The sequence below is a fragment of the Gorilla gorilla genome, chromosome 11 (genome assembly GCF_029281585.2).
Source record: "Gorilla gorilla gorilla isolate KB3781 chromosome 11, NHGRI_mGorGor1-v2.1_pri, whole genome shotgun sequence".
Classification (NCBI taxonomy): Eukaryota; Metazoa; Chordata; class Mammalia; order Primates; family Hominidae; genus Gorilla; species Gorilla gorilla.
Genome location: NC_073235.2, coordinates 124,317,257 through 124,329,815, shown reverse-complemented (window position 1 = coordinate 124,329,815; position 12,559 = coordinate 124,317,257). Strand labels below are relative to the sequence as shown.

The window sequence follows — 12,559 nt, the reverse complement described above, 5'->3', positions numbered from 1 at the left end:
TATTGCAGCACTCTTCACAAAAGCCAAGACATGGAATCCACCTGAATGCCCATCAATGGACAAATGGATAAATAAAATGTGGTATATATACACAATGGAATATTATTCAACCATAAAAATGAATGAAATCCTGTCATTTGTAGGAACACGGATGGACCTGGAGATCATTATGTTAAGTGCAATAAGCCCAGCACAGAAAGACAATATCACACGTTCTCACTCACAAGTGGGAACTAAAAAATGGATCTAATGAAGAATGAGTAGACTGGTGGTTACAAGAGGCTGGGAAGGATAGGCGGTAGAAGGGGATGAAGAGAAGTTGATTAATGGGCACAAATATATGGTTTGGTAGAAAAAAATAAGACCTAGTGCTAGATAGATTAGCAGGGTGACTACTGTTTATAATAATGTGTATTTCAAAATAGCTAGAATAGAAAAATTTCGATGGTTATTACAGAAAGAAAAGATAAACATTTAAGGTGATAGATATCCTAAGAACTGGAATATCCCAAGAAATTATCTGATCTTTACAAATTATGTGAATGTATTAAATTATCTCATGCACCTCCAAAACTATGTACATTTATTATAGTCTGCATCAATAAAAATTAATTAATTAAATTAAAAACATTTTTTTAAAAAGATAAACCAAATCTAGACTGCTTTAGACATTGAGATCCTGGGCTTCGAATTTGATACCATGATTAGATAAGACTTTGGAGATCTTAGGATGGGGGTAAGTTTATTTTTCATGTAGGAGGGAGTTGAATAATTGTTCCTAAGAGTGTGGACAGTAGTATATTAAATAATTGTCCCTAGCTCTTCACTATTCTCTGCAATCACATCCTTTGCCATGTGACCTAGTAGCTCTTTCCGCTACTGTCAAATGTTTCCTCTTGCCCCTTGTCTTTAGCCTCTAACATAGGGCTTACTTTGGCCAATGGGATATTAGCAAATATAATACAGAGGACTGAAATACGTTTACAACAATCACCTGAATGCTGGCCATGGCCTGGAGCCAACCCCAGCTTTGGAGCCTTAATCAGCTGACTCCGCTGACCTACAGGAACATGAGCAAGAATAAATGATTGTTAAGCTATTGAATTTGGGGCCAGCTTGTTTCATAGAAAGATCTTCCCAACCTAAAATATTATTATTTTATTTCATAAAAACATGAGTACCTACTCCATACCCGGAACTGTGTTATCTGCTGGAGGTATGATCATAAATAAAATGGACATGCCATTTGATCTAACAGAGCTTACAGTCACGAGTCTGTCATTCATGTTAAAAAGAGAAAAGATTCTTTTATACAGCCAGTCATTACACCACCCCCCAACATCTACTGATTTTAAATTTTAAATTCTTAAAAAATATTCCTGGTCACATGAATGTTTAATTCTATGCAATATTTCAAGAACAAAGCTATGGTGTAGCAACTAGAAAATGCGTTGAGTTTTTGCTTTTTGTTTGTTGTGTGTGTTTATTTCAAGGCAGAACAGTATAAATAGAAAATATGGTGGCCGAGTATTGCAAATAGCACAGTGGCTTTTTAAGCAAATGAACACGTGCGTGTGTGTTTCTTTTTCTGGGTACACACGTATGCATATAGGAAATATCAATAAACGGCATCATGGGCTCAGTTACCCAACTGAGAAAAATATGAGTTATCTTTGACTCATCTTTTACCAAATTTTCCTATATATATCTTGAATATCTATATCTATATCTATATCTATATATATCTCCTTCTCTGTCATACTGTCATCCTACCCAAGTCATCACCATTTCCTCCCTGCAATATAAGGCAATAGGATCTTAACAGATCTCTGGGTCTTCTCTAGGTCTTCTCTTTCTCTCTCTGTTCATTCTACATCACAAAGATTTATCCAAAATATAAAACTGACCCTTAATTCTTCGTGCATGATGCCCTTTGATGTTTTCCTATTTCTGTAGAATAAAAGTCCAATCTTCTTAGTACACAAAGCAAGACCTTCCATTATCTCACCCTTGCTACCTCATCTCCTACTAAACTCTGCTTCAAACCCATGCACCAGTAAGTAGTCACTTCATCAGGGCGGGGATTAGAGCAAAGCAAGCAAGGTGTGTAGGGTGCAAAATTTAAAGCGGTATTCACTCTTTAGTTTATACAGAGCACACCTGAGAATGTGTGCCTCCTCAAATTGCATTCCTTATGCACACAGCTTCTCTCACTCTGGTTTTCATGCTTCATGCTCTTTTATATCTTCCACTAGTTTGCTCATACTGTTGCCCTTGCTTTTTTACTCCCTTTTTCCTGCTAATTCTAATTCACATAGTGTAGATTTGGCTTAACTGTGCATTTCCTAGGAAGCAATTCCTGACCCCCAGGCTGATATAAGTTCACTCACATGTTTCGTGCTTCAGTAGGAGCTCTGGGCTTACTTCTACCTTAGTATTCATCATATTAGGTGGAAACTGCTTATCTCCTTGACCATAACATTTACTGAAATGCGGTCTTTTGTTTTTCATCTTTGTAGTATAAAAAGCTAGGCCAGGCATCCTTTAAGCCCTCTCTCTCTAGTCTCCCATATCTAACTCTTCACTCATGTGGCTGTTACCCTCTAAATGCTTGTCAAAGCCACCCACCTCTTTCCATGTCCACTCAAGCCACCGAGGCTCATGATCTCCTACCTGCAATATTACAATAGCCTCTTACCAGGCCTTCCAAATTCCATTCCCCCACCCAACCCACCATCTCCATTTGTCTACTTCATTGTAGCCACGGTAATCTTTGCAAAGTGTAACTATTATCATGTCACCACCAACCCATAACCACTTCTTATTGTACTTGGGGCAAGAAATCAAACTTTAAGGATGGTCTAAAGCCCCTCTTAAAGGTCTGACTGTGTCTGACCTCTACAGCTAATCTCACTAGATGTGAGCCATTGTTTATATTCTAGCCATCCTTCCATTTCATTCTAGAAGACCCCATGCAAGTTCCCCACCTAAGGGTCTGGACACAGGCAGGTCCCACTGCTTAGAATGCTTCAGGCCCTCCATCATTTCACTGGATTAACATCTCTTGCTCTTCATGTCAGTCCAAAAGCTGCTAGGTGCAGCCTCCATGATATCTCAATCCAGGTCAAGTCCCCTGCTATTCATTTTCCTAGTTCTACATTCCTATGAGTGTCTTCCTTCAAAATACTCATCTCAGTTCATAGTGTTTCATGTTTCTGGGCAATTATTTTTATTCAACAGTATCTAGTTGTTGGGTGTTCACAAAATAAATTATTTATTACAGAAATTTCCAAACATGCACAAAGTACAGAGACTATAACAAAGTCCCATTTCTTCTTGTTGTTTTAATAATCAACAACATATGGATATTTTATCTTTGTATCTTTATACTACCTCACTTGCTCCCCAATATTATATTTTACCCTTAAATACTTTAGTCTGTATCTCTAAACAATAAGGACTATTTCTTTAAAAAAAAGTCCCCAAAATATTTTCACATGATCACACTTCCAAAAGCTAATGAGTATTTTAAAATTATCGAATGTCTTGTCAGTGTTCAAGTACTGTGTGAGATTTTAAGTCCGACTTCCCACCACACTGAGAATAGGGGCAATCAGCCTGACACAGTGCATGCCACATAGCTGATAATAAATATAGCTGAATAAGTGACTGACTAAATGAACTGTTGTTTAATAAATATTTATGAGCTGAACTGGACACAGGAATACAAGTATACCTGGGGAACACATGGCAGAGAAAACCAGTTAAATAAGCTGCCACTCCTTTCTTCACCCCACATGAGCCGTACCTTCTCTTCAGGTGGCATTCTTGGCCCTTGGAGCAAGGTGGTGCATTGGGACAAACTCAGAGCCAAGGAGAGGTGTCAAAGCTTTGTCTTTCCAACCCCACTATGGCTTGGTACAACCTGCTCTTACCCTAAGTGAGACAAAGGGATGACAGTGTGCTTTTTGTCTCTAGGAGGCTTTACTTTCTTTCTACCCATCATCCTCTCTTTTCCATTCCCAGAGAGTACTGGGCACAAACAGGTATAATAGCACCCACCAGTCAAAAGTGGCTGAACTGGGCATTGCAGGATTGGTGTTTGCCAAGAGGCTCTGAGTCCCTGTACAAACACTTGAACAAGGTCTGGGTCTGTTATTAAGTAACCCAAGGTTGATCTCATTTCCCCACAGAAAAGAACATTTATAATCAAATCTCATCAAGAGGGGGGAGGAAAAGCTTTGTTTCCACTTGCTTGTATTTTTACCTTCTTAAATACGTAGTTTATATAACTTATATAATTTTTCATTATAAAAAGCAACTTTTCCCTAGTTGTGATGTTTTTACTCACTCATCAGCAATTTTCCATGTTATTACAAATCCTGGGTATACATTATCTTTTACTCCTTAATGTTCCATTAAATGGCATTTCCAAACTTTCTTTAGTGACTATTGCCTCCAATTCTGAATTATCATAAGTGATGCTTTGATTAATATCTCTGTACATAAAGCTTTTTCTGTATCAAAGATAATTTTTAAGGTAGATTCCCAGAAGTACAATGACTAGGTCAAATAATATGAATAATGTGGCTGGGCGTGGTGGCTCGTGCCTGTTCTACCAGCACTTTGGGAGGCCGAGGTAGGCGGATCACGAGGTCAGGAGTTTGAGACCAGCCTGGCCAATATGGTGAAACCCCGTCTCTACTAAAAATAAAAAAATAAAAAAAAAAAGAACCAAACAAACAAAAACACAATTAGCCCAGCGTGGTGGCAGGTGCCTGTAATCCCAGCTACTCGAGAGGCTGAGGCAGGAGAATTGCTTGAGCCCAGGAAGCGGAGGTTGCAGTGAGCTGAGATCGCACCATTGCACTCTGACCTGGGCAACAGAGCAAGACTCCCTCTTGGGAAAAAAAAAAAAAAAGAATTTGAATAATGTGAAAATTTCTAGTATATACACACTACCCCATTGCTTAGAAAGCATTGTTGTTCATCTATAAAATTAATTTGCCTTTAAATTAAATTTAACTTTAAAGTACCATTTATTATTCTTCTATTGCATAAATAGTGCATATTCATTACAGAAAAATTAAACAATACAGATAAGTAACAAGAATGGAATAAAAAACATGTGAAATTCCACCACTCAGAGTTATACATACATATATATCAAGTTCTATAAGGTCTCAAAGAAGAAACATCACAGACTACTATCGATAATGAGGATTTATATCAGGAGTGCATAGGAACATGGAAAAATAAGGGAAGCTGTTCTATTAGCTGTATAGTCACTCCAGAACCAAACGCTTCAAAGACAGGGATTTCATTAGGCCAAATGCAGAAGCAGATTGAAATCCTCTCTTTGTACATCTAACCCTAGTTCATCGTGTGTTTTTAGCATTTTTACTTCCCTAAGAAGAGATTGGGTTGGGTTTGTTTGCTATCTTCTACAATATAGAACCTACATGGAACATTCCATATCACTTTTGGGTAGAGTTATCACAAGCCACCTCCAAGGCTGTTGTCCTTCTTTATACTCAGCCATTATATATTTACCTCGTGCTCCTGTTCAAACACCTTCAATCCTCTGTTTTCATTCCTACCAGGCAATTTACAAAGCAAAGATATACTTCAAACTACTTCAAGATTCTTGAAGTATAAGATCTAAGGAGGATCTATATTTTCAGAATGTCATTCACATTGTGCTATATGATCTATTCAGTATAACATTGTTTTATAATCCACTTTATTCCCTTAATACTGAATCTTCAACACTAACTCTTAACATTCTGCCTTGTGAATGTGCCATAAAATGGCCAGTCTCCTGTAGCTGGATACCAGGTTGCTTTTGATTTAGGGCTATAGATTCTTTTAAATGATAAAGAGAAACTTCACAGACAAATTCTTTTTGGTTTCTTTCTACCCTAACATGTATTTGCCCACCTGTTTTATTTATTTGTTTTTATTTTATTTTATTTGAGACAGAGTCTCACTCTGTCTCCCAGGCTGGAGTGCAGTGGTGCAATCTCAGTTCACTGCAAGCTCCGCCTCCCCGGTTCAAGCGATTCTTGTGCCTCAACCTCTTGAGTAGCTGGGATTACAGGCATGCGCCACCACACCTGGCTAATTTTTGTATTTTTAGTAGAGATGAGGTTTCACCAGGTTGGCCAGGCTGGTCTTGAACTCCTGGCCCCAAGTGATCCACCCGCCTCCGCCTCCCAAAGTGCTAGGATTACGGGTGTGAGCCACCTGGCCTATTTTATTTTAACTCTTATAATTAATTTATTTTATTTTAGATGTGTTATCTTAAACCAACCTGAAATCTTTGGTTTGTTTTAATAGAAAAACTTTGTGTATTCACATTAATTTTGATAACCAAATATTCATTGTCAATTTCCCGCCTGCTTTTTTGCTGTTTTCCCTGCTTCCTTGGTTATTATTTTCCCCTTACGCTTATTTGTTTTATCGATCAGGTTTTATTTTGAAGTAATACAATCTCTGATTTGGAAATAATACATTCCAATTTTTTGCTAGTTACCTTTAAAGTAAAAGAAAAAAAATCTACATTTTTCTAACAAATAAAAGGTAGCATCTTTTGGTGCCCTTCATATGGGCTAATAAATTTAAACAAAAAATTAGTTCTGCTACCCCTGAAACTGCCATATTTCATAGAAATAAACTGTTTAAATACAGATCATTATGGATAGACATGCTCTATTCTTCCTTGCTAAAGGATTCCAAGAAAATGCAAAATTGCAAGAATTTTAACATTTCATTAAGTTTTATAACGACATTTCCAAATGCTATTTATATACAGTTATGATTTACTGATTTTTACATCATTTTAGATATCTTCCTTATTTTTAGTGTATTATTTTTATTGACTTAGCTTTAGTAGCTAAGTCAATTAAGTAGTTATTATCATATAATTTAATTAGAAAAGTATGCAGGTGCTATATTTTCTGAGTGACTCCTTGTTTCAGAATAAAAGAATTTCTTAATTTGATTTTCAAATACCCGAATTGGTTTTCTGCACTACCCAATTGGCTATTCACTATCTCCACTTCATTTTAAAATTCAATAATCTTACTTTTACGGAAACCCAGGCTTCTCTGACTTCACTTCTTTCCCCCTTTATTACTCATTATCCTAAAAATTATATTGATAATATACATTTAGTAATTTATAAATACAGTCTTTTGTGTTTTTACAGATTATTTTCATACAAAAGTAAACCATCTTACTTCTCAGATTGGTCTTTTTATTTTGACTTTCAGTCTTTTCAGATGACTCTTGATTTGTTTCTATATTCTTAATTTATGGATGGAAGAGTGTGTATGAGTATGTACATGGGAGTGTGTAGGGGGAGGTTATCTATATATACAGTTCTAGGAGTTTAGATTATTGCTTTCATTGATTTTGTAAGACCCTATAAAAACCCTGTTTATGCTCAGTTAAGAAGAAAAGGAAACTGCATTTGTATTATGTGCTGTCGTTTGGTTTTGCATTTTTTGTTTACTTGTTTGTTTTTGTATACAATTACTTCCACATATCAGAGTTCAAGTTGTATGTGGGGATTAAATTGCGCTAAAGACATAGATAGACATCCTAAGACTTGTACAAAACAAAAGGTTTTTTATTCTTTTTTTTTTTTTGGCATTGTGAAGTCAACTGGGGCTGTCTTCTGAATATTTTATTACATTCTCTCTTATTATGCTTTATTTATACATTACCTTTATTGTTATGGATTCAAGTCTATAATTTTTTTTTTTTTTTTTTTTTTTGAGACGGAGTCTTGCTCTGTCACCCAGGCCGGAATGCAGTGGCATGGTCTCGGCTCACTGCACTCTGCCTCCCGGGTTCACGCCATTCTCCTGCCTCAGCCTCCCGAGTAGCCTGGACTACAGGTGCCCACCACCATGCCTGGCTAATTTTTATATTTTTAGTAGAGACAGGGTTTCACCGTGTTAGCTAGGATGGTCTCGATCTCCTGACCTTGTGATCCATCCACCTCGGCCTCCCAAAGTGCTGGGATTACAGGTGTGAGCCACCGTGCCTGGCCGACAAGCCTATCAATTTTTTTAATGAAAAAATAATAAGTTTCTTGTCTGGCTAAGTAAGGGCCCCCTCTACCTCAAAGTGTAACAAATACTTGCTTGTATATTCCTCTGTTATTTTAAATTTACATGGATATTCAATCTTTCTGCAAGTTATTGTTGTATATATTATGATATAGTAGTTTTTTATTAGTTTCTCTCAGAGAGCTAGTTAGTTGTTCTGATGTTATAATGAATAATCCATCAATTTTCCATTGGCTTCCAGTGCCACCCTTATCATGTAGGTCTCCATATAAACTTGACTTTATTTCTGTATGTAGATTTCTATGATATCTAATGATATCCAGCCTTCAGCGTTATATTTTGCTAATCTTCTGCCAGCATAAAACTCTTCTAATTGTAGTTGCTTTTAATCCAGGGCTTTCTCTAACTTTTTTCTTAAAGCATAGCTATTCTTTACAAAAATTTGCTTTTAACAAATGTATTAACACACATTTTTCCACATATTATAGCACATATTATAATTTATCACTAACCATTTAAATGTCACTCAACATTTTGTAAGTCATTATTCACCATTGTTTCTTATATTGTCTTTCTCTATCTTGAGTTCTTGATCTGACTTAATTTTTGTTAGTCTGAAGTAATTCCTTAGGGCTTACGAGTGTTTTTGGTGATGTATTTTCTGAACTTCTACATATCTGAACATGTGCTCCTTTTCTCCCACCTGAAAGTCTTCTTAGCTTTCAGGTTTTCAAAAAGAAAAGAAAACTTAGACTTTTCTGATGTTCTTTTTTACGTAAATAACCATTTTATTGTTGTTTTGCTTTTTCTGCCTTCAAACTACTCCCACAGGCCAAATATAGCTGGCTGCTTCTTTCTGTAAATAAAGTTTTATTGGGCCACAGCCATGGCCATCTTTTACATATTGTGTGACTGCTTCCACCTGCTACCCTGCAGCGTTCTATAGTTACAACAGGGACTGTATGGCCTGCAATATTTACTACCTGGTCCCTTACAGAAAAAGTTTTCGGACCCTGTTCCTAACCTAACCCACAAGAACAAGGCTCCAGCGAGAGCACTTCAAACCTGGAAGTAGAGCAGAGGAGAAGACACTTGGAGCTTGGTAACCTTTGGATGGTGCTCCTAATACCATGCCATGAATGTGCCTCCAACAAATATGGAAGACCAACTTCGTAAACACTGCTTTAAAACGATGAACATGCCAAACATCTGATACCCAGATAGGTCTGCTACCAATTCTAATTCCAAACAACCTGCTGGTGCCAATTTTGTTTTCTCTAAGGAAGGTAGGAGCCAAGAAGGGAGAAGAGGAAGACCTTTTGGAATGGCTTTGTAAGTTCTGTGGCAGATCCAGATGTCATGTTATTGAAGCTATATATTGCCTGAAAGCAACACTTCTTTTAGGGCAGAACAATCTTGCTAGTGGAAGAGGTTTAATTTATAAGCAGTCTGACTTAATTTTCTCTGTTTGGACAGACTGTAATTTGGCGCTAGAAGGAAACCCTTAGAATAGCTTTGTTGTCTTAGCTGACAATTACACAACTTAAGTTGCTCTACCTCTGAACTTCGTTACTCACACATACATGGCAGATTTATATTCTATTTCTCTTTAGCTGCTATTTCAAATCAGCGCTTAGGTGGTAACAACTTAGGCAGACAAAGTAGCTCGTCTAATTCTACTTATGCCAAATTACGTTCGGTACAAGAGAGCAGAACATTTTAAATCACAGAATAAAAAAAACTCAACTTCTTTTAGAGCTCCTAATTGGAAAAGGTAACATATCCAGCAATACCCTAGGACTCTGGAAGATCTAATTCATCTCTTCAGAAGGAACAATTATTCTCAAAGGCCAGCATTCTTAGCTCATACCACACAGGACCAGACACAGAGAGGAGCTGAGCTATTTAGAATAGTGCATTTAATTGAAACTTGCTTTCTGTTCCATCTAGAAGAATTTAACTTGCAAAAAACCACTGGGCAAGCAATATGACTTTCAAGACCATTCTGTAGTTCACCGTTTTTATATAAGTCTAGAAATAGTCCAACAATCTTAGCAGGAGAAAAAATTAAGCCCATCTGTTTTGGAGACTTGAAAAAGCTTCCTTTACCCTCAAAACACTCCGAGCTTTGCATAGAGTTCCAAAAAAACAGGTTCATTTGGTCTCAGATCTTTGTTTTATTTAACAAACACTAGCACAGTGCTTACTAGATGCCAGGCACTGCTCTGAGCACTTGACAAACCTTAACATATTTAATTTTCACAATAGTTCTATGTGGGCAGGTGTTATTACTAAAATCCATTTTACAGATGAGAAAACCAAGACACAGAGGGTTAAGTAATTTGCCCAAGATCAGAGAAATAGGAAAAGTCAGAATGGGGATTTGCATTCCAGAGGCCTGAATCAGGGCTCAGACTCTTAACCACTAAGCTTTTCTGCCCGTGTGTCATCTCCACCAGCATGCCTTGCGACGAAAGGGAAATACTGAAGTCTCATGGCCCCCATGAAGCAACCTTGGCTCACCCTGAGATAGCACCATGAGCTCTTCTAACATGAAATTGCTATAGCATTTATCCAGTCCCCCTGACTTGTACTGAGGATGCTCGCTTTGTTAAATAGCATTTCAGATGTATGCTATAAATCTACTTACTCTCTAAATTTTGTGGGGAGGGCACAAGCTCAACACTGTGGTAAGTACCTAGGTACTGACTTCTACATTGATCCTTATCGTTCTTGGAGCTCGACTCTGAATATTTTATTTACTAAAAATAAAAGTGTCTTCTTGAGATGTGTTTTGCCTGGGGCAATTTGCTGGTGCAGCATCACAGGCATCCCCTGGAAAGGTGAACAGACCACAGGCCAAGGTATTTTGAGGGCTTTGGGACCTCTAACTTTAGGACGCCCTGCTATATTTAAGTGGGCATTTGTGGTTCTGATTATCTATTGATGAACCGTATTCCACAGTTCATAATTTATTTTCCCATAGCATGAAGTAGAGTCCCATGTGTTCCAAGGCTGATACATGAGTGAAAGTCAGTTAACTAGAGAAAGACGTGCTCATCATCCAACTTTCCTCTTGATGCAGCTTCATTGGTCTCTTTATTCAACATCCGGTCTCATGTAACACCCCCAGCACCCTATGATACAAACATTATTATGTCCACTTCCCAGATGAGAAAACTAAGAAAACTAACTGTGTAGTGGTTATTTGCAAATGCTACTTCGGGGAATTGTGAAGGTCTCAGGATATAATCCTGGAGACTATTAAGGTTTTACGATAGTTGACAACTTATAGATTGATTTTATGATAGATCATGAATGTTCAAATACATTTATAGCGGTGGAATTTCTCTACAATTAAATGTTAGAGAAAGCCCCAAAACATAAAGCAAATTAAGGCTCCTTGATCTGGCCTCTATAGAACTTACAGAGCAGTCAGAAATCCACTTCCATAGGTCAGGAAGGGCTACCTGTTTTCAATATTGTCAGGCAGGGGCCAGGCAGTAGCTGGAGGTGGGCACGTGCTTCATATTTCATGGTTTCATGAGCATGTACCCTTTATTTTCATTGAATATTTTCATACGCAAAGATGCCAAAAGCAGAATTTGTTGAATTTGCTTAGAATGCACCTTAGATTGCCACTTAGGGATTTAATTTTATTTTATTTTAATTTTTATTTTTTGAAACAGAGTCACCCTCCAGTCACCAGGCTGGAGTGCTGTGGTGCCATCTCAGCTCACTGCAACCTCTGCCTCTGGGGTTCAAATGATTCTCGTGCCTCAGCCTCCCGAATAGCTGGGATTACAGGCGCATGCCACCACACCCAGCTAATTTTTTAAATATTTTTAGTAGATACAGGGTTTTGCCATGTTGGCCAGGCTGGCCCCGAACTCCTGGCCCAAGTGATCTGCCCACCTCGGCCTCTGAAATAGCTGGGATTACAGGCATGAGCCCCTGTGCCCGGCCTACCACTTAGGCATTTATTTTATTCCTACTCAAATTAGATATTTTTTATAACACAGACATAACTTCGTGCTCTCTCATTTCATTGGAAATAAATTTCAAATGTAATTCATTGTAACCCAAGGGACATAGACTCAAGATGGCTCTGTAAATTTATGATCTGTAATACTCCCCAACCCCCTGCTCCAAACACTTTTGAAAAGACTGATGAAAAGCAGACAGAGGGCTGGAGAAACAGAATAGAGCTGAAACCTCTGGTCGGCTGTACTCTGTTGCTGAAAACCAATAGTGATGGCTGAGAGTCCAATTTCTGAAGGAAAATGAGACCTAAATTTCAAAATTTCAAAATGGAGTGCCTGAAGATGGGAGCTGAGTAAAGCTTGCTTGCTTGTAAAGAAAGAATGAGGGAAAAGGCTGCCCAACTGAATTGTGGAATTGGGGCTTTCAAAGAAGCTATGCCCTGACGTTCTTATGACCAGGAATCAAGCAGCTCACTGCCCTGGATCTGTGATATTCTC

General features: G+C 37.8%; 1 long non-coding RNA gene across 1 annotated transcript in view; it reads right to left on the bottom strand.

Annotated features, from left to right (window-relative positions):
* Positions 1–12,559, bottom strand: part of LOC129532034 (uncharacterized) — a 57,045-nt gene that overhangs the window by 26,103 nt on the left and 18,383 nt on the right. The gene's annotated exons all lie outside the window — the stretch shown is intronic.